Below are 25,580 nucleotides of genomic sequence, written 5' to 3'. Positions count from 1 at the left end.
GGGATTGGTCCCTGGCACCAAAATAAAAACAAAACAATCTAGGATTGTTAAAATGTAAACATCCCTCAAAGCTTTTAATTCTGTATGTTTTTTAAAAAAAAAACCCAGACCTTTCCTTTCCTTTGTTGATGCTCTGTTGCCGTCACCTGTGACTCTTTGTGGTTTTTTTGAAATCACTTTGGTTGCATCATGGGGGTTTGTGGTACTTGCTGTGGAGATCCTCAGTAGTTAGTTTTTCCACATGAGTGTACCTGATAGTTCCCAAGTGGTGAATGTCTCTGTCCTGTGACCCTGTGACCCCCCACCCGGGTGCCTTGCTTCTGAAGTAGCCTCCTCAACCCAGGTTCCTGGGTTAGTCATGGTCGTGTATCCCCACGCTGGCCAGTTGAGCGCACTTGTGGCAAGGCCCAGATTGACTTTATTTATGCAGGTGACGGTTGACAGGGAGGAGGTCTGGAGGGAGCACAGGAGAAGCTTTGGCATGGCCCTTGATTAGCTGTGTGACTAAGACCAAAGCACGTAGTTCCCATTGCACAGAAAATCTCAAAGTAGGGTGTAGTGGGTGAAGGTGTGGACCTGGGAGCCACCTGTCCGGGTTCAGTTGTGGCTCTAGTTACTAATCACAATAACTGAGTGTAGTTATATTAATACTCACCAACTAGTTACTTAATTTCTTTGCGTCTCAGTGTTCCTGTCTGTGAAATGGGGATAATATTCATGCCAACCTTATTGAGATGCTGTGAGAATTAAGCAGGATAATTCGTCACCTGTGCTTGAAGCCAAACCTAGCCCCATGATCCATGGCCAGTGAATGTTAGCAACAGTGACAGTGTCCTGAACTTCAAGTTCCTTTCCTGTGGGCTGGAGATTCCAACTCCTCCTCTTTCTGTTTTGTGCCATTGTTGTATGGATGAAATAAGACTGTTTTGGAAAGTATCTTGTGTAGATTTATTTAGAAACTATTGTTTAATCCAGGTGCTGTGTGAAGTGCAAAGAATTGTGAACTGCAGAGACCACACAAATAACGGTGCGGTTGTGACTGTAATTGGAAAGTGACTGGCGGCTTCTGTACCATCGTCAGGGCTGTAAGGTTGCTCCACTCTCCAAGTAACTTGAAAACTACTGACACAAAGCCTTCAGGGGCACTGCCTTTGGTTTCATGGGCCTCCGCCTGCACCTGACTGCTCATTTAAGCGGGCCCTTCGGGTTCAAGACCCATAGCTTCTCCTCATGATGATTTAATTCTTAATCAGGGTTTTGGGGCCCCGTCTAAATCCTTGGAGGTCACTAATCTTACAGCAGCTCACAGGCCTTCATCTTCTCTCCCCATACCTTTTAGCAGGACTTCATCCCTTTAGTGAAATAAGAGCCCAGATAAATACTATGAAGATAGGCCTGATTTGCCCAAAATGTTTGGAAGTCATATATCATTTACTTTTCAAGAGGTAGATTTAAAACAAAAATATAAACTTAAAGACTCATTAAGATTTAAATTTTCATTTAGATAAAATTTTGGTACTTTTTACAATGGTGAAAGATATACCACAACTATCAATTATGGCCCACAGTTCACGTTGCTTATTTATGAACTGTAATGCTCATCTAACATCTACTAGAAGAATTGCTCTCTAATGTAGCAAGGCAGGCTTGCCCTCTTTTTCAATATACATGCTAAGTGTACGGCCCCCCCACTCCCCGCTAACCCACCCATAATGCCATGCCTCCTGAATTAACAGAGTATGTTTTATAAGAAGTGCTGGCAGGTGAGGAAGCATACCTTTTTTCGACTTGATATTTAGTTCTTTGGAGCATGCTCAATATGAGTTTCCTATGAGCTCAGACAGGAAGGACTTTTGCCAGCAGGTAGTGTCCAGTAACCTAGACAGTATGAAGAGTGGGGCAGGTCAAGTTCAGTGGGTCTGCCTCCTGCTGGGAACTACCTGGAGTGGTCACAGCCCAGCTTGGGCCCGAGGTCTGACCAGAGTTCCCTTCCACCCTCCTCTGCAGTTCCCACTCAGTGACCCTGCTCTGGCTGGTGCAAGTGTCTTCTCCGTTTGTTCATGAGCACTGCAGCCCAGGTGTGCTATTTCTGTCAGCACGCTTCATCCCTGTTGCTAATCAGCAGGGAACGCTTTATACTTACCATCCAGACCTTCATGGAGGCTGCTAGAAATACTGACACCTGAAGTTCACCTATTTGGGGTTACAGAGAAGAGCCAGGCAAACCTGGACATACGTGTTTCTTTTCGGTCATGATGTGCTGACTCCACTTCCCATTCCAGATAGTCAGCTACCAACCTGGTCACCCCTCTCCAGGTCACAAGACTTTAGGTTCCTCTCTTTTTTTTTACCCATGCATGGGTGCATAAAGAATTATCAGGAGGACCTAATTTGTTTGTATAATGTGATTCCTTATGTCTACTCATCTTTCATACCCGATTAATCTTAAGCCATTGGGGTAAAATTTGAACCAAAGCAGTATATGACCTTTGAATGACCAGAGCCAGATTTTTTCCCTCCTCTTCTGTTTCTTGTCCTCCTTCTCGCTTATCCTGATTTTTATCCTCTCCTCCTGGATGTATCTTGATAATGGTGTCATGTCTGTTAAAGACCCTCACATTCTGCTCTGCCCAGGCTTCCTCCCGCCTTTTGATGGTGACTTGAGTTGAATAGTGCATTTGCAGATGTCATCTGCCACCTCTGCCACTTCCTTCTCAAAATTTGTCTTCCATCTTAGCCCCTTTTCAGTTCCATCAGATCTTACTAACTGGGTCACCCAAATCTCAGGTCAACAGTAAGTCATTCCGAAATCAAGAGCCAATTCTCTTTTAAAGGTAAATCAAGCTTTCCACCCTGGGCAGAATCTGTGCTGCTTTTGGCATCCGGCACAAGAGGGCAGCATGATCTGCAGGATTTCAGAGATAGTTTGTCAGAGCAGACATGGCAAAACGCAGTCTGATTTTATAGCTATCTTGGAAATTCCGTTTTTATAGCTTAGGTCTTTGGTAACTTGATAGGTGTTGATAGGGAATTTTAAAAAGCATTGTTTTTATTATATTTGGAGCATTAAACTGCATTAAAGAAATATTCCCAACATTATTTAGGAATACCTAACCTTTCAAACGAAGGATGCAGATTTCCCAGTTAACACTCTCTGGACTAGAAATTGGACTAGGCAGCCGGTGACTTCTCATCTGGGTATATTTTAATTCCTAAAGGGTAGATTCTGGTTGCTCGTTCAACCTGCTTCTTTCTCCTTCCGAAACATAAATTTAGGGAGAATGTCACAGTTTCTTGAGTTTCCTCAGAGTTATGCGAGACATTTCCTTCTCTCAGGCCTCTGAACTTCATTTTGGAGAGCAGATGAGTGCCTAGGCGTCCTTTCTTCCCTTTCCTAATTATGGTGACATAAGGTGTGGCTGAGTGCATTGAATATTTATCTGAGATTCCAGATAAATATTTATTTGCTTTCAATTTATTATTTTGGCTTTAGGAAACCGAGTCACTGATGTCTGTCTGTGTTCGTTTATTCTCCCAGGGAAGTACAAAGTTAGTCCTGAATTGCGGCCCGTGTGTTTGTCAGACACGGATTTTTCTGCAGTGCTGTGTGTGTGTGCTCCCTTATGCATTTTACAGGGTGAAAACAAAACAAAACAAAATTTTCTCATTTTTTTTTTAAACGGATGAAGTTAAAACTAAAGCCTTAGAAAAAGAAACATGCTGACATGTCTGCTGCTCTTTTATTCTTCTGGTGGAAGTTGCTTGTGGTCACTGAGGTGTGGAGCACGAACGGTACCCTAGATTTGAAGACCTTCTTGTATCCTCCCTATCAAAAATCTAGAGTTGCGTCCATGATTAAGATTCCCAGCTCAGTCAGCTGGGAAGTGAGTCTCCATAGACAACTTTACAAACATCATATGTCCTAAATTAGGATGTGTGTTTTGGAGGGGCTGGAGCAGGAGGGCAGAAGTCAGGGGAATTGTTTCCTCAACCTGGAAGGGGACCCCTCACATCCAACTGCAGGCTGCTGGACAGCTGGTGGAGAAGTGAAGAGTGAACCAAAGCAACAGGGTGAGCTTCTTGTTCTATCAGAAAGACCGTCTTTCTGTACTGCTTATAAAATCAATTGTCAATGTAGCGCTTCCTTGCCAGGAGGACAGAAAAGAGTCATCAATAGGGAAGGAGCATAATTGCAGGGATGCCTGTCTGTCTGTTTATTCAGTTCAAATGACCACTGGAGTTAGTGCTAAATGCATATTTTAACACGTATAATATTTCAGCACTGTCAAAATTACTCTGACAATAACAGGCCTGTTAAATTATAGCTCTATAAGTTCGGAGGGAAAATGGCAGTGCTTAGCATGCGTTAATCTGTGCCTGTTCACACAAGCGCTGCTGCGGAGCAGGTAGCGTGTTTAAACAAGAAATACTGGTCTTAAACCTCTGATTTATGGTAGGTGTTGTTTTGACACAGCATCATCCAGACGATGTACAAGGCAGGGCTTCATGTTAGAAACTCTCCAGTGTCGTCATTCGTCACGACATAAATATTCAGCAGTGATGCTGGAAAATTGGTAATATGCCCATTCATGCCAAATCACTCGCCGTGTTTCCTTTCAAGTGAGATCTGTTGTGGATATGGTTAAAAGAAACTGTGTGTGTGTATGTGTGTGTGTGTGTGTGTGTGTGTTTCTTCCTTGAGAGCAGATGAGTTGCAAGAAACTGAGAATAAGAACAACTGTCCTGACCGCCTGCATGTGCTCATCTTGCCTAGCTGCTTTTATTCTGGCTGGAGCCCTTCTCTCCCCCTCCCTCGCTTGGCGCTCTTTGTAAAGTGCATATTTATATGTACATTAGTTAGTTTAAGAGCCTCTTTCTGTTCAAAGGAAGAAGTTAGTCATCATCAGAAAAGCTTTGTGGCAGAACAAAAACACACATTTCCCCTTTCATTTTTCCTTGTTAATAATAACAAATGCAAGTGACTATAAAGGGAGCTACACAAAAGATTGCATCAATCATAATGGTGCTCAATAGCCACATAAATATTATTTTTTCAGGTTTGAATGAAACAGCTAATGGTTTGAAGTAGGTGTGGTAATTAAATCCTGTCTAGTTGTCACACATTAAAAATAATGTTTTTTCACATAACAATGGTTGTATGTACTTAAACTCTTATCAGGGGTGATATTAAGTGATATTTTATGGGAGTTGCTCATTTACTGCTAATAGTATGATAAAAGCCTTTGTTACAAGTTTAAATAGTTACATAGTTACATGTATTTGATTGCTATTGTTATTTTGTCAATAATCTTTATAAATGTGATTATTATTACACTTATCTGCAGCTGGTAAATATTGTACTGTTTTTGTGTTATGTTTTAAATCTTCTAGAATGTTCTGATTGCTCTTTATTCATGTTTCTTCTCCATAATAAATCGTACATGGAAATTCGGGCAACTTAGTAACAGGAAGTACTGGGTTTATGGTTGTTGGATAAAATGTTAAAAAGGTAAGAGTTAGGAAATTGGCATCTCCTTCAAGGTGGTAGTCATGTAATCTTTGAGGAAATTTTAAGGATCACATTTTGCTTTATTGTTTTATTATTTTCTAATAGTTCATAGAATATATATTAAATGATGCATGCTGACTTTGATTTCATCCCCACCCCCTTTATTACAAATATTATTTATTTTGCCATAAAGAGTCTGGGGGGAAAAAACCCTGAATATTTACAACTTTGAGACAGTGACCTTTTATTTCATGTAGTTAAAATTTTTTTATTTTATCAAATTTTGGTAGTACTTAACAAAATTATAGTTTAGTGTTTCTCAAAATTTTGGTTACATTATCATGTAGGTAGTAGGTATGCACTGCCTGAGTCTTGTATTAACCTGGTGGTCCCTGCCCTCTTATAATCTATTTAAGTTCTTCACTTCAGTTTAATATCTGTGGCTGTGATGTTGCTGCCTGACTCTGGCTCTGAGCTTCCTTTGATTAGTGCCTGATTATCTTGGCTGTTAGTTAACTTAGGACTGGTCAGACCTTGGTGTCCCTGTGTCTGGTGGTGGAGGCTCAGGACCTGGGCATTACACTGTGGGATGAGTGATGGATAGTGATTAGGTTTGTCATATTGAAGGTTCCCCCCAACCCTTAGTTAACATTTCTGCTCTTTGTGACTCAGAAATGCTCCAGGGTAACTTTATGAAGCTGTTCTTTGCTTTCGTGTAACCATTTCAAGAGAAAATGAAGTAGTATTTCTGGACCAACTTAAACATGTATTAGTTTTGATAAGTATATTACTGACAATGTGATAGGAGCAAGCATATTTTTCGGATGGGATGTGTAAGTTGGTGGGGATTTGCTGGGTTTAAATTCCATGGTTTTACTATAAGGGTAAGTGCTTCCCCTTGAAGATTTATCTTTGAAGCTCTCGAATGGCATCACAGATGGAGTTTAATTTTCTTTTTTTAAAATTTTTATTTCTACAGACAGCATTTTGATTCATTGTACACAAATGGGGTATATCTTTTTGTTTCTGTGGTTGTACATGATGTAGATTCACACCATTCCTGTAATCATACATGCACGTAGGGTAATGATGTCTGTCTCTTCCCTCTTTTTTCCCCTCTACACAATCCAAAGTTTCTCCATTCTTTTCTTACCCTCCCCACTAATTTTCATTTATAACTGGAGTTTTCATATTCTATTGTTTCATCTTTGTCCCCTTTATTATAAACATTATTTTGTCATAAAGACACTGGGAAAAATTTGTGAGTATTTAAAACTTTGAACCAGTGACATTTTGTTTCACATAAAGTTTAAAATTTTTGTTGTGATCAAAGTTTTGATAGTAGGTTATCAAAAATATAGCTACATAATGATGCAGGTAAGTGTGTATGTGCTGCTGGTGACTTCATTGGCCTGTGCCCCCTACCATCTTGTGGTATTGCTGAGTCTCTGGATCCCAGGATTGGATGTATTGCAGCCAATGAGTAAATATTGTTGGCGGAATAGAACCAGGAAGTTTCCAAGGGTGTATTTGCATCTCTCCAAGCCACACCCATAAAGAACAACAAAACTTTCCAGTATTGAAACAGAATTCAAACCTTGTCTTACAGGTGGTGTTTATGTTAGATTAAGCTCTTCCCTATAATTAATTACTTTTCAAAAGTACAATTTATAATCGTGTATTTATAGTAGACTTAGTTTCTAGTATGTGATGGCACAGACCACATGCTGCTTCTTGGGAAGCTGTAATTCATGAGACTAGACTGTATGTGGAAGCAAGTTCTCCTGTTCTTTATCAGTCAAGGAGATGAACCTGTCAGATGCCTAATAAATTTCCTTGGGGTTTGAATGCTTACTGAAGAGGACTTTCAGCACTGCTATGAGTTAACAGATTCAGGTGTCATAGTTTTGCTGTATAAACGATGTGCTCCATTTTAAAGCATTGGTAGACATTTTTAAACTGTGATTGGCAGGGATTTGGAGGTAGGTTGAAGTGTCGAACTGCTCCAGTTCTGATAGGGACATAGCATTGTGACCATTACGCCAATCGTCACTTCTGTGGTTATTCACAGGTCAGCTTCTTTGCTCATGAGGCATTTATTGATCATCTGGTTGTCTCCTGTGACCTGAGCATTGGTCCAAAAATTCCTGTCTACAAAGGCATTTGCAAACTTAAAGCACAGGCAACAGATTATTTCTAAAATATCACCCTGTTCCATTGTTCTGTGATTCTGTATGGAAATGGTATTGGTTAAAAATTCAGTACAGCAGGAGACATCTACATATGTAGAACGCACACACTTACAAGCGCAGCCCAGTAGTATATATCTTTTTTGTAATCAATCACATAAGTGATTGACCTTGATTTCATAAAGTTTCCCAAAAACTGTTCTCCTGGTACTTCAAGGCAAATTGTATTCAAACTGAAATCACACCAGTGGGAGTGTGAGAGGAGTTTAAGGAAAACAGAAGTCAGTGATTCTTTAAGATCACAGTCTTTAAGCTTACAGAAAACCCAGCACAGTTTTGAACCAGATTCTTCACTGCATCCAGATGCTTTCCCTGAGGAACATCTGGATGCTATGGCTCATCTCCGGAAACTGGTAGGGGCTTCCAACTTCCCACTTTCTTTTATTTTTTAATTATTTAAAAATTTTTTTCTTTTTGGTATTAGGGCTTGAATCCAGAGGCACCTTACCACTGAGGTGCATCCTCAGCCCTTTTTTAATTTTTATTTTGAGATAGGCTCTTGCTGAGCTGTACAGGCTGGCCTCAAACTTTCAATCCTCCAGTGTCAGCCTCCCAAGTCACTGGACTTACATCCATGCACTACCCGACCCAGTCCGGTGTCACCATTTCTGAGGATCTACATTCACTTTGGGCTTTCTAGAAATCCTGAAAGGTTATAGAACATAAGCAATGATGTTTTCTCTATATGTAATGTTATGGTAACATTGACCAGTTTCCATTGAGTGTTCTCATTCTTGGTAATCAGAATTAATTTTTGAGAAATTTCCCCATCGTTTAAGTAGAAGTCTTTTAATGTTTAGAAGAAAGACTGAACAGCTTCAAAGTACGTTTTGAATAGAAGTTTATTAAAATACTGTGGTTGTATGTTTAAGCTATCATAAAATCAAGTACTCAGTTCTGGAAATACTTTCATTTCTTTTCCCTATTTGCTTTCTAATAGATTGTATCACAGGGTGAATGTTTCAACCTCTTGAACACCTGGAAAGTCTGTTTCAGACTTGTTCTGGTGTTTAGAAATCTTTAGCCAGACATTATTCCAAATGTAATCACATTCATCATGATAGGGCAATCCTGCCTGCAGGTCTGCTGTTGGCAAAGTGGTCCATGGTGCAGCTTGTTGTGAACACAGCCATGGAAACCAGCGTGTGTGCCCTGGTTTTGCAGCCTGAGTGCTTGATTTTGGGATGTTAAGTCCATATTTAGTAAATGACTTCTCTCTGAACTTTATGTGCAAGCTTATAGAAGAATTCTTTTGATTCAGTGATTGGTGTCCTTTCCCACGGGGTTTGATTAAAGCATACAATTAGAGTATAGATTTTGAGGGTGTGGTAAGAATAACAGTGTACCTAGTTCTTTTGTTGTATACAAAGATATTTGCAAATGTGCCACAGGGTAAGTTGATTTGTCCTTAAATATATTTCTCACACATATATAATTCCACATGGGGATCAGGATCAGTGCTTTATGGCATAGTTGGAGCCATGGATTATTTTCATCATTGTTGTTGTTGCCTTTAAATACTCTAAGAAATGGTTGCTTTCTCATAAGTAGTCATTGTTTTAAAATGATAAAAAAAAAAAAAAAAAAAAAGGTTTTCCACCTGTTGACGTCAAAATGATGAACTGGGCTTATAAAATTTATTCCCTTTGTGGGAACTATAAAATTATCTTCTTTTTCTTTTTGGAGAATCAAATGGTAGTGATATCTTAAAATTATATCTTATGCTAATATAAATCTTCTCTCTACTCTCATTACTTAGCATAAAAGTGCACAGAAGGTCAAGTTTGGTTCAGTGAGGTCCACCAGAAAGTTCTATTGTAGATAGATGTGTTCTCATTGCTGTCAACTTTTACTTTTAAAATTTTTGGTACTGGAATCGAACCCAGGGTCACTTATTCACTGAGCCTTATCCCCAGCCCTTTCTTATTGTGACTCAGGATCTCACTAAGTTGCTTAGGGCCTGGCTAAGTTGCTGAGACTTGCCTCAAAATTGGAATCCTTCTGCCTCAGCCCCCCGAGCCTCTGGGATTACAGGTGTGCACAACCACGTGTGACTGGTGCCAACTTCAAAAGTTGGTCTTGACGCAGTCCTGTAAGTGAACGGAAATTCACACATATTTCTGGATGATAAAAATTTACTAGAGAATTGTTCTTCTTTGACTTCGAGATTAACTAAATATTGATGTAAATAGCCAGAGTAATAAAAGGGAACACCTGTGTGATACAGACAGGACTAGTGTATTGCACAATCATGAACTGCTGTCCATTAAGGAATAGTTGTCTTTAGACCAGGTAAGTGACTTAGCTCATGCACTAGAGAATTTCAAAAACTGAGTGGAGGAAGTTTTAATTCCCCTTGATACCACATTTTCTAACCATCCCTACTTTCATACACCATGGTAGCATTTAAAGCTGAATTGACTTGCCTTTCCCCTGCCTCCTTATCGTTGTGGCTGAGCATTCTTGGATGAGATCAGGATTTGAAATTTTATACTGCAAAATGAGTACCTTGTAATTTTGGGATAAACTTTGGATTTTTTTTTCTCCTAATGTTTAATTTGATCTTAGATGAGAGAGAGAGCTTTGGTTGTCATTTATGATCTTGATTGAAACAATTATCTTAAGAACTGTTGATGTGTGATATGTGTGTGTGTGTGTGTGTGTGTGTGTGTGACAGACTTCTTTTTAGAGTGTCAAACCACAATATGTTTTGTATTATTGCTTTCCATTAAAGAAGTGTGGAATATGAAGTTTGAAAATTAACCAGCAAATAAGGTGACCTTTGACTTCACCCTCCAGCAGATGGAATGACTTTCCTTTATTTCCTAATCGTGGTTTTGAACAGCCATGTAGTTTGGGATCCTTGGTACTTCTTCGTGGTGAAGAACATGACTTTGGAATTGGCCTGACTGGCTGTGAATCCCTGGCAGCTGCACAGTCTTGCCAAGTTGCTTTTAATCTTATCTATGCTGTAAGATGAAAATTAAGAGAATTTATACATATTTATACACACACACGGTTTAAGACAATGTATGGTACATAGCTAACATTGATTTTTTTCTTAACTGTTTAACATGAAATTTTAGGTTTATTTTTTTTTTTGCAGATTCTAAATTAATATACTAGTTTTGATAAGAAATAGAAGCTGGGGAGGGTGTGTGTTTTCCTAGCTTTCAGGAAAAATAGATAAATGACCAAGAATAAAAAGCCACAAAATAAAATCTATTTTGTGTGTTTGTTTTTTGTTTGTTTTTCTTTACTTGTTTTGTTTTTGTTTTCAATGGGGCTTAGCTTCATTCCAGAGTTCATTCTAAATTTAATTTGGTTTTACAATGAGAACTCAATTTTGCATGTAAGTACCAAACATCTGGTTTACTTTTTGTTTGAAAATGATACGGCTGAAGTTCGGTACAGAAGTCTATTGTGTAATTAAGGAAAGACAGTTTGAAATTTTATAAATTAAGTTCTATTTAAATGGAATGTTGGAGTTATTCCAGGGAAATGAACACACTTCCTAGGAGTAGGAGAAACTTACTATTTTTAAAAAAATGTGACAACAGGTCAACCATAGAACTTCTATGTGTTTACCTTTTTTAAAAAGCGTGAAAAATGACAAATTTCACAAGTGAAAGTTAAAGTTGACCTAACGCAGTTTTAGATTGTTGGGCCTTCAAATTTTATTCATGGGATGTTTTTAGAGACAGTCTGTGGTTTGTTCACTCCACTTAATTCTGGGCAATCCTTCTGCATTTCTCAGATGGACATCCTGATACTTCAGGACTTCCTCTTGTACAAAGTACTGCCTGGGAAGAAAAATGAGATTTCTGGTTGGTTCTCAGAAACTGTAGATTACATTTTTCAAACATATAAAGGAACAATAAATCAAACAGGATGCATAAAACTCTTCTAGGTATATTATCCCATTAGCCTTAATAAAGCAACAATTTAAACGCTGTAAATCACTGACTGGTTATAATAGCCTTGAGATATAGCAAAGCATATAGTTTTGGGTGGAGAGACCTCAGTGAAGAGTACTTGCTGGTGTGCCAATAGTCTTCAGGTAGGGAGCCCCTAACCCATCCTGAATCTTGGGATTCAACCTCAGTGATGTCAGAAGGACCTTCCACTCTGAAATTATATGATTCCATCATCCTGTGGAGCTGATTTTAAAAAAGTTTAATAAAAGACCAAGAAAACCAAAAGTAGGCTGTTTGTAAGAACATCAGGATTTTTATATTGGTTTTTGCACCCTCTCTAATGTCTTCGGTTCTGTTCTATGACAGAGGTTTCGTCTCTTGGCAGTTTATAATCAAGTTCTCTATCACATTGAGGCTTAGCCAGAAGCATGATGGATTTGGACTGTTTCCCTGTGTCTTGTCATTCTGGAGCAACAACATTAATTTATTTGACAATTTAAACTTACCCAAATTCTGTCACTTCAGTGTCTCATTTCATCTGCAGTAGCAACAAAGCAACACAAATTCTTCTGTTGTCTTTGTGCCTCTGAGCACAAAGTGCTCAGACAGTGGTGCCATGCTGTCCTCTGCCTTCTTGCTGGGTCCCCTGGCTGTTGTTCCCATTGGTTTAAGTGAGATACAATGCCTAAAATTGAAAATTTAAAGAACAAGGTTGCTGAAAATCCTTAAATTAGAGTATAGCTTATAACTCAGCATTCATTAAGCATCATATGCTAGTGTGCTGGGAATTTTGCGTAAGGCAACCAGATACCCTATTCTGAATTCTCCATGGTCATTTTCTAAAGGCATGCCATGCATTCTTAAGCTGCTGTGATATTTGGCACTAAATAATACTTCGCCTCTTCAGGTAAACTTAAATTTGTTTAGTATTATTTTTTAAATGATGGCAGACATCATATTAATCAGAAATATTTTCAAAAATTCAGAATACTTGCATGACCTAGACAGAACATCACAGGATTCGCAGAGTGGCCCTAATGGTTGTGTGTCTGAATGTGTGTGTGTCTGTTGAAGTACAAATTCTAACTTGCATTACAAATGTGAAAGTGATTAAAAAATGTGTCCGCTTTTCTGGTCTGCACTTTCCTTGTTCCGTGTACTCAGGTTTTACGTGAACTTTCTGGCTTTTATCAGTTTTCAGAAGGATATACCATTTGAAAATGAGTTGGTTCCACCATGGGAGGAAGAAAACCATCTTTGCTGGAAAGACCCTTGTTTCTGAAAGCTGATGATCGCTTGGCCTCTTCTCTTGGTCTTCTGCTTTCCAGAGACTTTCCTTAGCACATGGTCATGACTTATTAAAGTTTTTGTGATTTTTGTGACTGATCATTTATTGGGAAAATGTTGACTCTGAAATTTATAATATTTAACATTACTGGAGATAATGTAGAATAGTGAGCTCTTGTCATTCACATCCTTCCTGGGAGTGAAAATAATGCAGCACGTGGAAGAACTCTGTGTGTGTTTGTGTAACTTTATACGCAAACATACACATATATATGGGAAAGGAGACTGAGATTTCTCAAATCCTATCAAATTAATTATGCTGTTAACTCTTCCAAGATGTCTATTGACATGAACTCTGTATGTACTGTTTTTTCCTATACCCATGCCTATGATAAAATTAAAGTTACATATTAGGTTTTATAAGAGATTAACCACAAGTAATAATGAAATGAAACAATGATAACAATATGCTATAATAAAAAGGCATTTACATTTTTTGAGTTATTTTGACTATTCTCAAAGATAATTTTTTTGTTTAATTATAAAATCATCTAGAACTCTTTATGTAGGCTATTTTGGAAAGGCAGTTTTGTTTAGTAGGATTCATTGCTCTTAGACTCTGAGAGAATGCCACAGACAGAGAGCTTAGTAATGGAAGTGATGAGAATGGACACCTCAGAAGTTTCCTGTTGGCAGAACCACAGTCAGGAGATGTCCATCATTGGGGGAATTCCATATAACTGCTCTCTAGGTTTAAAGAAATGTGGGAGATTCAGAGACTGGGTGAATTCTCCTGTTGGTCTAGTCAAGAAAATCCTTGTTCCAAGTATCAGTAGTACAGTGTCAAACTTGGCCTCGGCCTAGATCTTATGGATGGTAACCTAGAGTTACAGTGTACCACTGTAAAACTCCTCTTCACTGTTTTATTTATGTACTTAGGCTTTGGTTCACTTTCCACTGCTTGTCTCCTTCTAGTAACAAATTATTGGGATGGAAAGACAGTATTCTTTCACTATCCATCTTACTGCCTTTATCTTAATTGTTTTGCAGTACAGTTGCCCCCACTTAAAACTATAGAAACAGAATGATGCACCCCATTTGTGTACAATGAATCAAAATACAGTCTGTAAAAAATAAATAAATAATTTAAAAAGAATAACCTAGGCCATATGTTCCAAGACCCCCCCGTAAATTCTTGGAACTGCACATGCAAATACTTGTTTTTTCCTATATGTACACCTACAATAAAGTTTAATTTGCATTTTAGGTACAGTTAGAGATTACCAACACTAACTAATAAGAAATAGAATAATGATGACAACATGTTGTAATAAAAACTTTTGAATTCTTTATTTCTGGAATTTTCCATTCATATTTTTGAACCATGATTGGCTGTTAGGAACTGAAGTCACAGATAAAGGAGATGACTATGACTCAGAATTTTTCATTCTTTTTGGTTTGTCCTTTATAGATGATAAATGATCTTTGGAACTTTACAGGAAAACATGAAATCTTATTCAGTCTGCACAAAGCTCCATGTTTTTATAATAAGGTTCTTTGATTTTGTCATATACTTTTGTAATCGGTGTAAGGATGAAATCCTAACATTAGCCATCTTTTTGTTTTATGTTGGAAAATTTAGGTATATAACTTAACTGTATTGTTATTTTCTTTGCTTCTGGAAAGAACCATTTCCAGTTTCCTTTACAGTCTTGATGGTCCTTCAAAAAAATTAAGTGTTGAAATAAGTTTGCTGAATAAGCCCGCCATTTGCCACTGGGAGAGTGGCCCTTGAATTACTAGACCAGCTTCCCTCTTTTGGCTGAGGTGTCATGACTGTGGCTCTCCACTGCTCCCTTCTGGCTTCCCTTCTTACTTTCTTTTCAAATACAGACTAGAATAAGACACTATATTAATGTCATTGATATCCCCCTCCCCATGTAACCTGCAGTGCAGTGAAAGATTGCATGCAGAGCTTTAGACTTATGCTATATCTTGTGCATTATTTTTATGCACAAGAAATTGAAGATTTCTTAAATCCCTGTCACTTTTGTTTTCTTTGCTAAGTTTGAGGACACATGCTAGACCAAAACAACTGGATAATAATACCTCTGAAAGAAGCATTAGAGAAATAAGGCAAGACTCTGATGGAGAGTGAATTGACCTAAAAAGCCCAAGAATCTATAATAGTGTGTTTTGATCTGAGCACAGAAAAACACGGCGTTGGACCACTTTTCTCCATTAATGTTTTGATCACATCTCACAGCATTTGATATCTTGACCCATTCAACCTGAACTGACTTGTCCCCCTTTGCCTCCAAGTTGTAACATCTCAGCGAATTAAAGCTCCTTTACTCCTTTCTGATGAAAATATTAGCAATTTCAGATTCGTGACTAGTGGGTCTATTCAGCTTTAAGGGAACCTTTCAGTGATGAGCAACATGACATTTCATCTGAGGGACGCAGAGTTCATGACTGCCGGAGAGATTGGGATCCTGTCATGATTTTCTTTCATTATGAGCCTACACTGGCATTATTTAATACAACCGAGTTTTGAATGCTGGTAGAGAACACAGTTAAGGTCATGGTCTGAAAGGACTTTGATGTCCTGCAGAAGCCTGATTTTCTCCTAATATGCATGAAAAGGCTGTGCAGTATGGCTCTTAGGAGATGAATATTTGTTCCTGTGGGTTACAATAGCAGACATAACCTGTGAGTGATGGGACATGTCGGGCAGAATATGGATTTGGAGGAAAAAGGGGAAGAACTAGTATGAAAAAATTAGCTGTGGAAATCCATAAATACAAGGCCAAGAATGTTCCGGTAGACATGTCAGCTGGGTTTACTAGGAATGACGGACACATTTGCAGATCCTGCAAGTGGAGATTTGCTGATTTTTTTTTTTTTTTAAGTTCAACCAATGACTTCCTTATAGATTTCAAACCCTTTCTTCCTTACCTAGAAATTTCTACTCCTTCCCTAGTTATCATGTTTTTGTGTTGAGAGAATGCACACAAGACAATTTTTCTGTGGAGATCTTTTTAACTCTTCTTAAAGAAATGAATACTGATTCCTAGGGCTGCTACTCTGGTGTGGTCGTAGCTTAAATTAATCAGATTATTTGCTATTGATTTGTTAAATTGTGCAAGGAGAAAACTTTTAATTCCATGTCAGGTTTTAATGCACCTGAAAATTCCTTGGCAGCCTGCAGCTTGCTCTTTGACTATTAGTTGCCTCCATATAAAGGTTGTGGAAAGTCTGTGGACTGCCCTCCTTTTGAAGGGAATATGGAGAATGGAGTCCCCTCCTGCCCACCATTGAGGAAATGAAGGGCCCCAGCAGTGTCAGATGGTAGTAGCCCACTGGGCTTGGTTGATGCGTGGAGTGTCAGTGGTTGACATTATCAGTGAGGAGAGCCTCGTAGAGGAGCAGAACCAAAGGCAGGGCTGAGGAACTCGAACTGTCCCGAGGGTAGGAGAGAGGGACATGGAAACCATCAAGGCAATACAGGATTCAGCTTTGGTGGTGGATCATAGAACAGATCAGCATGAGAGCGAGCGATCAGGAGGTTGGCATGGAATCAACAAGAAGTTTCCATCTGTTCTGTTGCCAGCTTCATGCCAAGGGATGTCATGGCAATTATGGATGTACATATTGGTGTAGATGTGATTCACCACCCAGATATGCAGCAATGGCCTTTTTCTCACAGAGCACCTAACGGTTTGGGGCGTCATTTGGAGAGTATGAATGGAGTGGGCAAGAGCGATTGAATGTGACATGAGGCTGGTTTCATATTGTGAAGCTGCAGAGCAGGAACACAGAGGGAAGAGCAAGACGAATTCTTTCATTTGTTCCGTTTTATCCTGCCTTCCTTGAGGTAGAGGCAAACTAGAACCATATAAATGTGCATGCTGTTTCTGAGCCCTCGCGGCCCCATTGGGCATGGGCTGTGGAGGTGCCGAGGCAGGGGGCTCCAGGGGCTGGGGGTATTTATTTTCTCTACCCCCCACACAGCTTGCCCCCATGCTTTTGTAGCAGGGCCAAGTTTCTGGGTTGCAGCTGCCACAGGAACAAGCTGGAACATTCCTCTTGTTTCCAACTTGACCACTGGTTATTTTTTCCCCTGCACCTTTATTGGCATTGACCTTTAGTGATCTCTTCATTCCTGCCCTGGGTGGTCAGTGGCAGCCAGTCACAGCATTGGTCTCAGTGCTAATCATGAAGTTCCCACAGTGTGTCTTTTTTTCGGATAGGGCGAATACTGAAAATGCCAGTTTCTAAATGCAGTCCTCCGTTCATCTATGGAGAAATACTCACGGAGCTGGCGTTGAGTTGGGCATCAGATCTTGAGCTAGGCTAAGAAGTCCTGGGCCTTTCTGCCTAGTGGGCAAGGTAGGCATTTGACCATGTGCAGCAAGTACCATAGAACCGTGCTTGTGATGGACGCGGTGGGAGAAGGGCAGGGGGCCAGGAGGTAGAAGGGTGGCTAACGTGGATTTGAGGAGGGTGGACATTGAAGGTTCTCTAGTGGACTGACCTGGGAGTGGGTGGTTAGCCTGACATTGAGCCTGGAAATAGGGGGAGGAGGCGATTGGCTGTGGAGTGAGTGGGGGCAAGAGTGCAGGGAGGAACAGCATACCCAGGCCAGGCAGGATCATGCAGGGCAGGTAAAGCATTTTTACGTTATCCGCAGAGTAGCAGGAAGCCTTTCTGTTTAGTAAGATGCCTCCTAACTTGACCTTCCTGTGCTCATCAAAACATCGTTTTATTGGGGAGCCCCTTAAAGGTTAGAGCAGGACTCCTTTGGGATTTTGCTTTTGTTTGTTTTGAATATGAAGGTATTCTGACTTGTCACAAGATTTGTAACTGTGTGACTCCCCATTTCACACTTAACCATGTGGTCTGTAGCTGTTACGATTCTTTAATTTAGTTGCGCTGGGAATAACTAGGACAACTTCTGTCTTCTCTGTTCATTACTGTTCCAAGCACCTGACATAGGGGAGCAAACCAAGCATTTATTATACCCGCAGCCCACAAAATTATTGCATAACGAGTTAAAATCTATACACGTGCATACTTAATTTGAAACTCTAGTACAAGTGAATATATTTCCTGAATTTATTTTTGTCTTAAATAATGGCTAACATTTCATAAATATTCATCTGTCCCTCCCTGGCTATTTAAAAAGTGAATTTTGGTAAGCTTCAGTTTTAGTAAAGTTTTAGTTGCTTCTTTGTGGGGAGGCAGCTACAAAACATTAGCCCTACACTTTCCATGTGACTTACAAACTTGAGCTTTCTAAAAGCTTTATTAGTATCAGAGGGGCTTTATCATAAGGAAAGAATAGGACATTTTTCCATAAAAATAAAAATGCTGTTCAGTGTTTTTGCCCCAACCCCTTTTACTCCCCCAAATTACCCTGCTTAATCAGGGTTCCAGATGTTTGTATGTATTTATTTATTCGGATATTTATAGTGTCTCTGTCAAGCAGTTTGCCTCCCTGGGTGCATTCCAGAAATTTTAAAAACATACATGGCAAAGCCACAAAGATCAAAGACCTGTGTCTTATGAACTCTCTGCAGCACGTTGGGCCAGTCCCTAAAACGATTTATATTAAAAGAACTAAATAAAAGCTCTCACAGTCCAAGTCTTTTTTTGAGGAATGTTCTGGATGGGAACCAAGGGCCTCGCAGGACTTTGCCAAAAGAACCCATCCCAGTTGGAGTTGGTGAGTGAGGGACACTCACTGGAAACCTTCCCGCCACGCAGGGCTTTGCTAAACTTACTGGCTCCTCATCAATGTATTACCACATTTTATTGTTGATGTCTCTGCTAGCTCTTCCTTTAAAATATGGGAATTAATTAGTTCTCCATCTTCTTGAATATTCTATCACATATAATTTTAGATTGCCCGTGAAAGTATGGGTTTCCATTTTTTACATTATTTTAAGAATACATAATACCTCCCATAAAAATGGGAACCTTTATGTAGTGAGGATGTCCGTGAGACCGATATCCCTGAAAGAGGAAGTTTCAGTTGAGACCTTCCAGAATCAGCCAGAGGCTGCAGGAGCCTCCTTTGTTCTGGGTCAGAGTCTCAAATAGAGATGGCTTCTTGGATGAGTTTCTTCATGAATGTTTGAAGGCCTGTTGATTTGGCTTATTGCATCATTGATAATTGTTATAAAAAGCACTCAATGGATATTTTCTTGCTTTATCTTCTTACACATCTCATCTCTTCTGACTGGGAACCAGGGTGGGGGATAGGGCAGGTAGGAGCATAAAGTGACGATCTTGGTGAGACACTGGCTTCCCACCCCTTCATGCCTGCCCTGTATGACACAGGCAGTTTTGTCCACAGGGCAAATTATGAAGGAAAACATTGACTCTGCGTCTTCTCTTCCTGGCCCAACTCTGGGTCTCAGGAAGTAGGAGGAGCTTCCTGTGTGAGCACAGGGATCTCTTGGCCACAGCAACACCTGCTTTTAGTGGTGGACAGAGTTAACAGGGTAAGGTGGCAGGCTGGGTGTGTGGCAGGTGGTGCTCCCCTGCCTCACAACACTCTCCGGGGTGTGCTTCTCCACCCCCTTGCTTTCCCCCCAGCATGTTGACCCCTCTAGGCAAGAGGGTAGAAAGGAGTGTACTGAAGCCAGGTGAATTTCACTCACAGGTCTGTGTAGCTCTGCCTTCCCCAAGTTAGCCTACGTGCAGAGGAGTCTTCTGATGTCTGCGTGGTCTGAGGAATCCACACTCGATCATCAGTAGCTTGAGAATTGGCTGGACTGGCTCTCTGCCAGGTCACGCTGGGAATACCCTCAGGAAGCCTGTGTCTGCCCACACCAGAATTAACATCTTTCTTTCTTTTAGATTTGAGATCTTTAAATAAGATCTCAATAAAATTTTACTAATTTTATTGATATAAAATTAAGTGATAAATAAAATTGATCACTTTTCCACTTAATGACTTTTACATGATGTCTGAAACATTGTGATCTACTGATGTTTAAAACACTATGTTTTGATTTTGCTAAATGCCTATTAAAACATAGATTGAAGTTTACAGAGAAGTTTGGCATTCTTTCATGATCGAATGTTTGGCATTTCTTTTAGTTCTGAAGATGAGCTGAGATTTTTAAAAATACATTTTATTTATAAGCAATGGCTTTTTGACCAGTTATCTACAGCATATTTTGTGCAGTTGTATATGCTAGGTATAGTTTTTATGCCTAATAGTTTATTAAATAAATGAAAAGCTGAACTGAATATAATTATCAGCATATTTTCTCTTTCTAACATTGGTGTTTATTTTTTCCTGGTGTTGGGGATCAAACCCAGGACTTGATGTGTGCAAGACAGGTACTCTGCTGTGAAGCTGCATCCCCAGTCCTGTAACCTTGGTGTTTAGAATATGAGCAACTTCTTCATTTTTTAAAATGTCAGTTATGGATATTATTATATTTTTAACTGATCCTGACATTGTAGGGTTCAGGGAAAGAAACTTGAATTGAGTTTGAAAAATTAAAATTTTTAAATTCTCGGTTAACTTCTGAAAAATTTTAACATCATTATTACCTTTTCCTCTGGGTCTTTAGCAAAGTGTCTGCATTAAATAGGAGGGAGAACAGTTTAGTAGGGTGGTGTGGCAGGCCCACACAAGTGTCCAGGGGAGGACAGTAGACAGACGGGCAGCGGGTAAATCACAAACCTCGCCCGCGTGTCTCCTAACCAGCACTGGGTCAGCTCAGGTTCAGATAGCCTCTTAATATATTTAATATATTTAATATAATTAGCTAATGACTTTCCTTATTTCCTTTAAAAAATGTTTTATTTTTATTTTTTGTTACTTGGGATTTAATCCGGAGATGCTTTATCACTGAGCCACATCCCCAGTCCTTTTTATTTTGAGACAGGGCTTTGTTAAGTTTCTAAGACTGGTCTCAAACTTGTGATCCTCTTGCCTCAGCCTTCTGAGGCTCTGGGATTATAAGCACCACCGTGCTCAGCTGTTTTTGCCTTTTAAAAATAAAATTTAAGAAACGTGTTTGCTGTCTCCCGGGATGTGACATCTGCGGACAGGAGTATCCGTTCTAAATGGAGAGCCTGGAGGGCCTGGTTTCTCCCCCGTGCCTGGCATTGCCTGGGGCTTTGGTGCTGTGTCCTCCTCCTTCTCTCCTCACCTCCTGACCCCCACACTGACCCAGAGCAACCTATCCTTGTGCTCATTTAAGTAACTCCTGAGATCATACTCCCTCAGTGCACGTTCCTAAATACTGTTTCTAGAATAATCTATCATAGCATTTCCTTCTTCAGACTTCAAGACTAGCCCTTGGAAACCTCCCTTGATCCTGTTGTATGTTTATCTTTGCTTCCATTGCAAAAAGCACATCCCCTGGCAGTGCAGAGAAGGCTCATGTGTCACTGTCCTTTACCATGTAGACACCTCCTCCTTTTTATATTTTAAATTTTGGCATCTCTTTATCTTCTATTTAGCTTTCTGTTCTTTAGGTTGTGCAAGCTCACCGATGGTAGGTGCCGCTTAGTGACTTTTACACCTTTGGGTTTTGACGACCAACCTGAATACTGGTTTTGGGGTTCTCATGGGGCCCTTGAGGTTCTAGTAGAGGATGGGAGGCTTTAAGGAACCCATGGTTGTGTCATGGCCATGTCACCCAGTGGGTGGAATTCCATTAGGTCTGTTCTTGACGTCTTAACTTGAAAGTGTTTTCAAGGCCGGGCAGTGGGCAAGAAGGGGGCCCGGATTGTGGATTATAATGTGAAATATTTGGGGGAAGGTAAATGGCCACAGTGTTGGTCCAGAGGTCAGCCCTGCTTTGCAGAGTCAAATGCACAACATTGTTCCCTCTCCTTTTCTTTCTCTGTGCAGGGGGACATTGTGCTCCTTCCATGTCCCTCTCTGCCCACAGGCAGGCTCCTCCCTCACTTGTCCCTCCCCTGGATGTTTCCCTCCTCCCAGAGAAGAGAGAAGAGAGAAGAGAGGAGAGAGGAGAGAGGAGAGAGGGGAGAGGAGAGAGGGGAGAGAGAGAGAGAGAGAGAGAGAGAGAGAGAGAGAGAGAGAGAGAGAGAGAGAGAGAGAGAGAGAGAGAGGCAGGCCTCCCTCAGTGGTGCCGTCAGGCCTCGGAGACCGCCTTCTCCCCACAAGTTACTCTCTCCTCTCCTCACCAGGTGGTGACCCAGGGGCTGCCACAGCATGAGCCTCCTCCTCACGCCGGGTGCCAAGTGAGCCTGTGGAACTTAACACTCCAACTGCGTGGCCAGGAATCAGTGGGTGTGAGGGAAAGAATGGATGCTGGGAGAAGCCTCCCTGTAAAGGCTGAATAGATTTTCTTTTTTTATTGTGGCAAAATAGACATAACAAAATTTGCCATTGTAACCAGTTTTAACAGCATGATTCAGTGCCATTAAGCACAGGAACACTGTGTGCAGCCATTGCCAGCATCCACCTCCAGAACTTTCCCATCGTTCCCAACTGAACGTCTGCATCCACCTTGCTGCATTCCGTCTGCACGAGTTCGACTCCTCTAGGTTCCTCCTGAGTGGAATCGTACGGTCTTCTTCCTTTCACGACTGGCTTGTTTCTCTCAGCACAGTATCTTCACAAATCACGTCCGTTGTTGTGATGTCCGAATTTCCTTTTCAAGGCTGAGCAATATTCCACCCTATCTTTACACGCCACATCTTGTTTTCACCCATTCTTCTGTTGTTGGAAACTCTGGCGTCACTTCTACCTTTTGGCTATTGCAAATAATGCTGCTGTGATTGTGGGTATACAAATATCCAAGTCTCGGCTTCCACTTCTTTTGGATGTAGGCCCAGAAGTGGAATCTTTGCTGGATCATGTAGTAATTCTATTTTTCATATTTTGAGGACCTGGCCTGCTGTTTTCCCTAGTGCCTGCGCCATTTACCATACGTTCCCGCCAGTGGTATACCAGGGTGCCAGTTTCTCCACTGCCCGCCAGCACTTGTTATTCTCTTTTTGATAGCAGTCATCCTGCTGGGTATGAGGTGGTGCATCCTGTATTTTCTCAAGTTGATAAATCGCTGGAGGCGGCTGTGGGCATCAGCGTTAGGGAGTGCTCCGTCCCTGGCACAGCTGGGCAGCACTCCCTGAAGCAGGCGGTGGTGCGGATTCTGGGATCCTGTGCTCCAAGGGCAGCCTTCTTTGTTGCTAGTCTCCTTTTGGCACCTTCCCTTGGCACGCTTCCTCTTTTTTAATCCTACTCTTGAAAATTAGATCAAACGCAAACCATGTTTAGATTTATTTACAGTTTAACTCCTTTCCTGTCTTCTTCTGACAGGCTTGGCAGAAGAAGTCTTTTTCAAGTAGTAAATTAATTTAGGTGGCAGGCACCCCACCTGAATTTCGTTACATGCTAGCAGTTTAGATAAATGGATATTATAATCTCAGCACATTGTGGCCCAATACCAGTGTGTCGACTTGCAAGCGTCTACAAAAGTGATAATATTCTGTCAGTTTGGGGCCTACAAGAAGAAGAGAGGAAAAACCCAGGGCGTATTTTCTTATTTGTATTTATAAGATGCCTGTGGGGGAAGCTGGAAATGCCGCGTGGCAGTTTACATGGCTAAATACACGCCAGGGGAGATAAGGGACCCAAGGATGTTCCTTCGCAGGCGCACGGAGCAGAGACAGGCCACGTCAGTTAATTGTCAGCTGTGTCTGGTGACATCCTCCTTCGCACCCGGAGATTTTTTCCCCCTTAAACTCACCATTTCCTTGAAGAACGCAGTCTATTTTTAATGACTGTATTGATTTGACGATTGGGTTACAACGTCCTCTTTATTGACTGCAGAAACGTTTCGTTCCTGTCAGCACTTTAAGGCGAATAAATCTACTTTTTGGCACCACTTTGATAGGCTGTAAAACTGCTTATATTTGCAGGAAAATGTGTTTTGCCACGGTATGTTTATGTTAGACTCAGTGTGGCTTTTCTCCCCCTCTCGAAATCATTTTATGTCATAGTTTAGCTGAGACACAGGCGCACACAGGGCTGTTATCACTGTGGGCTGTTGGAGCAGAGTAAAACAAAACGGGCTTACGACTGAGCAGCCCCCAAATCAGTTTCACGTCCACCACGTTAGTTCTTCTGGCTTTATGTTTGCTGTTGTGTCAAGACCTCTGCAGTGTCTGAGTCACAGTGTTTATGTATTTTTGACTTAGTAAGTGTTCACTGTATCCTACATTCACCGTTACAGGCATGTGAGTTCCACATTTTATATCCAGCAAGATACATAAAAGTGGGGCTTTATTTCCTACTGCCCAACGTATGAGCAGTGTTAGAATGCATTTTACCAACAATAAATTCAGTTTTGAGTGATAGGAGCATATGTGTGTGTGTGTGTGTGTATACACACACACACATAATATCAGATAATGTATATAATATATCATCTTTAAAAAACTTTTTAATGAAACATTTCTTTCCCTTCCAAAAATGTTTCCACGTGCAATGAAGAGAAATGCAATGGATTTTATTTATTTACTTTTCAATTTTTTTTTTTTGAAAAAAAAAAAAAAAAAAGAAACAAAAAAACCCAGGATTCAAACCCAGGATCTCATGCATGCCAGGCAAGTGCTCAACTATTGTGCTACACTCCCAACTAAATCATTTTTTAAAATGCATGATAAAGATGAGTAACAACCCAGCATTTAACTAAAATTGGGTTAGGTAACCCTTCTCTAAAGAGAGCAAATACCATCCTTGAAACATCTGCAGTCTAACACTGTAGAGCTGGTTTTTAGCCACTTCTCTGATCTCTGATTCAGATTCATACCAGCAATGAAGTGCAAAAATCATGCTTTTAAGAAATACTTACATTAGTGAAAATGCAGAGTTGCTTCTAGTGCTAAGGTAGGCAAAACTCAGCAAATACAGAGACGTTGTTTTCTTTGATTCTTGCTCCATTTGAAAAAAAAGTGTACTTGTGGGAAGGTGTAGTGTCCTGAGAAACATGATGAAAAGCCCACCTGTAATCCCAGTGACTTGGGAGGCTGAGGCAGGAGGATTGCGAGTTCAAAGCCAGCCTCAGCAATGGCGAAACACTAATCAACTCAGTGAGACCCTGTTTCTAAATAAAATACAAAATAGGACTGGCGTTGTGACAAGTGGTTGAGTGCTCCTGAGTTCAAGCCCCACTACTCTACTCCCCCACCACTACAAAAAAAAAAAAAAAAAAAGAATGAACCAAAAATGTAGATTGGCTTTTTCCTGGATGGACAAGTTGTGTGGACCCAGGGTTTCCGTGGTAGGTGATCTTGTGCTCCTTGGGCCGAAGGTGGTTCTGAGTCTGGGCTGCTTTTCCCTGGTTGGAGTGAATAAACACTTTAAGTCGGTGTGGCCAGCTATCCAGCTCTTTAGTGGTACAGTTGGGAAGGAAAGAGTCGCTTAGCTACAGTGCTCAGAGCCAAGGAGGACTTGCAGACGCCCGTGGGCATAGGAGCAACTGAACACATGAATCATGCAGCTGAGCAGTCTGCTAAGTGAGAGAGAAAAGAATATCACGCACCGAGGTTTGATGTCTTTTTATGGGAGAACAAAAGAGTTTCGATTCTTTCACATTGAGTTTAGCCTAACCATTG

The 25,580-nt window shown here is 40.6% G+C and overlaps 1 protein-coding gene across 6 annotated transcripts in view; it reads left to right on the top strand.

The window, feature by feature from the left end:
• Positions 1–25,580, top strand: part of ABCC4 (ATP binding cassette subfamily C member 4 (PEL blood group)) — a 243,002-nt gene that overhangs the window by 125,867 nt on the left and 91,555 nt on the right. The gene's annotated exons all lie outside the window — the stretch shown is intronic.

Source organism: Sciurus vulgaris (assembly GCF_902686455.1).
Source record: "Sciurus vulgaris genome assembly, chromosome: 4".
Classification (NCBI taxonomy): domain Eukaryota; kingdom Metazoa; phylum Chordata; class Mammalia; order Rodentia; family Sciuridae; genus Sciurus; species Sciurus vulgaris.
This window is presented reverse-complemented; position numbering and strand designations above follow the sequence as displayed.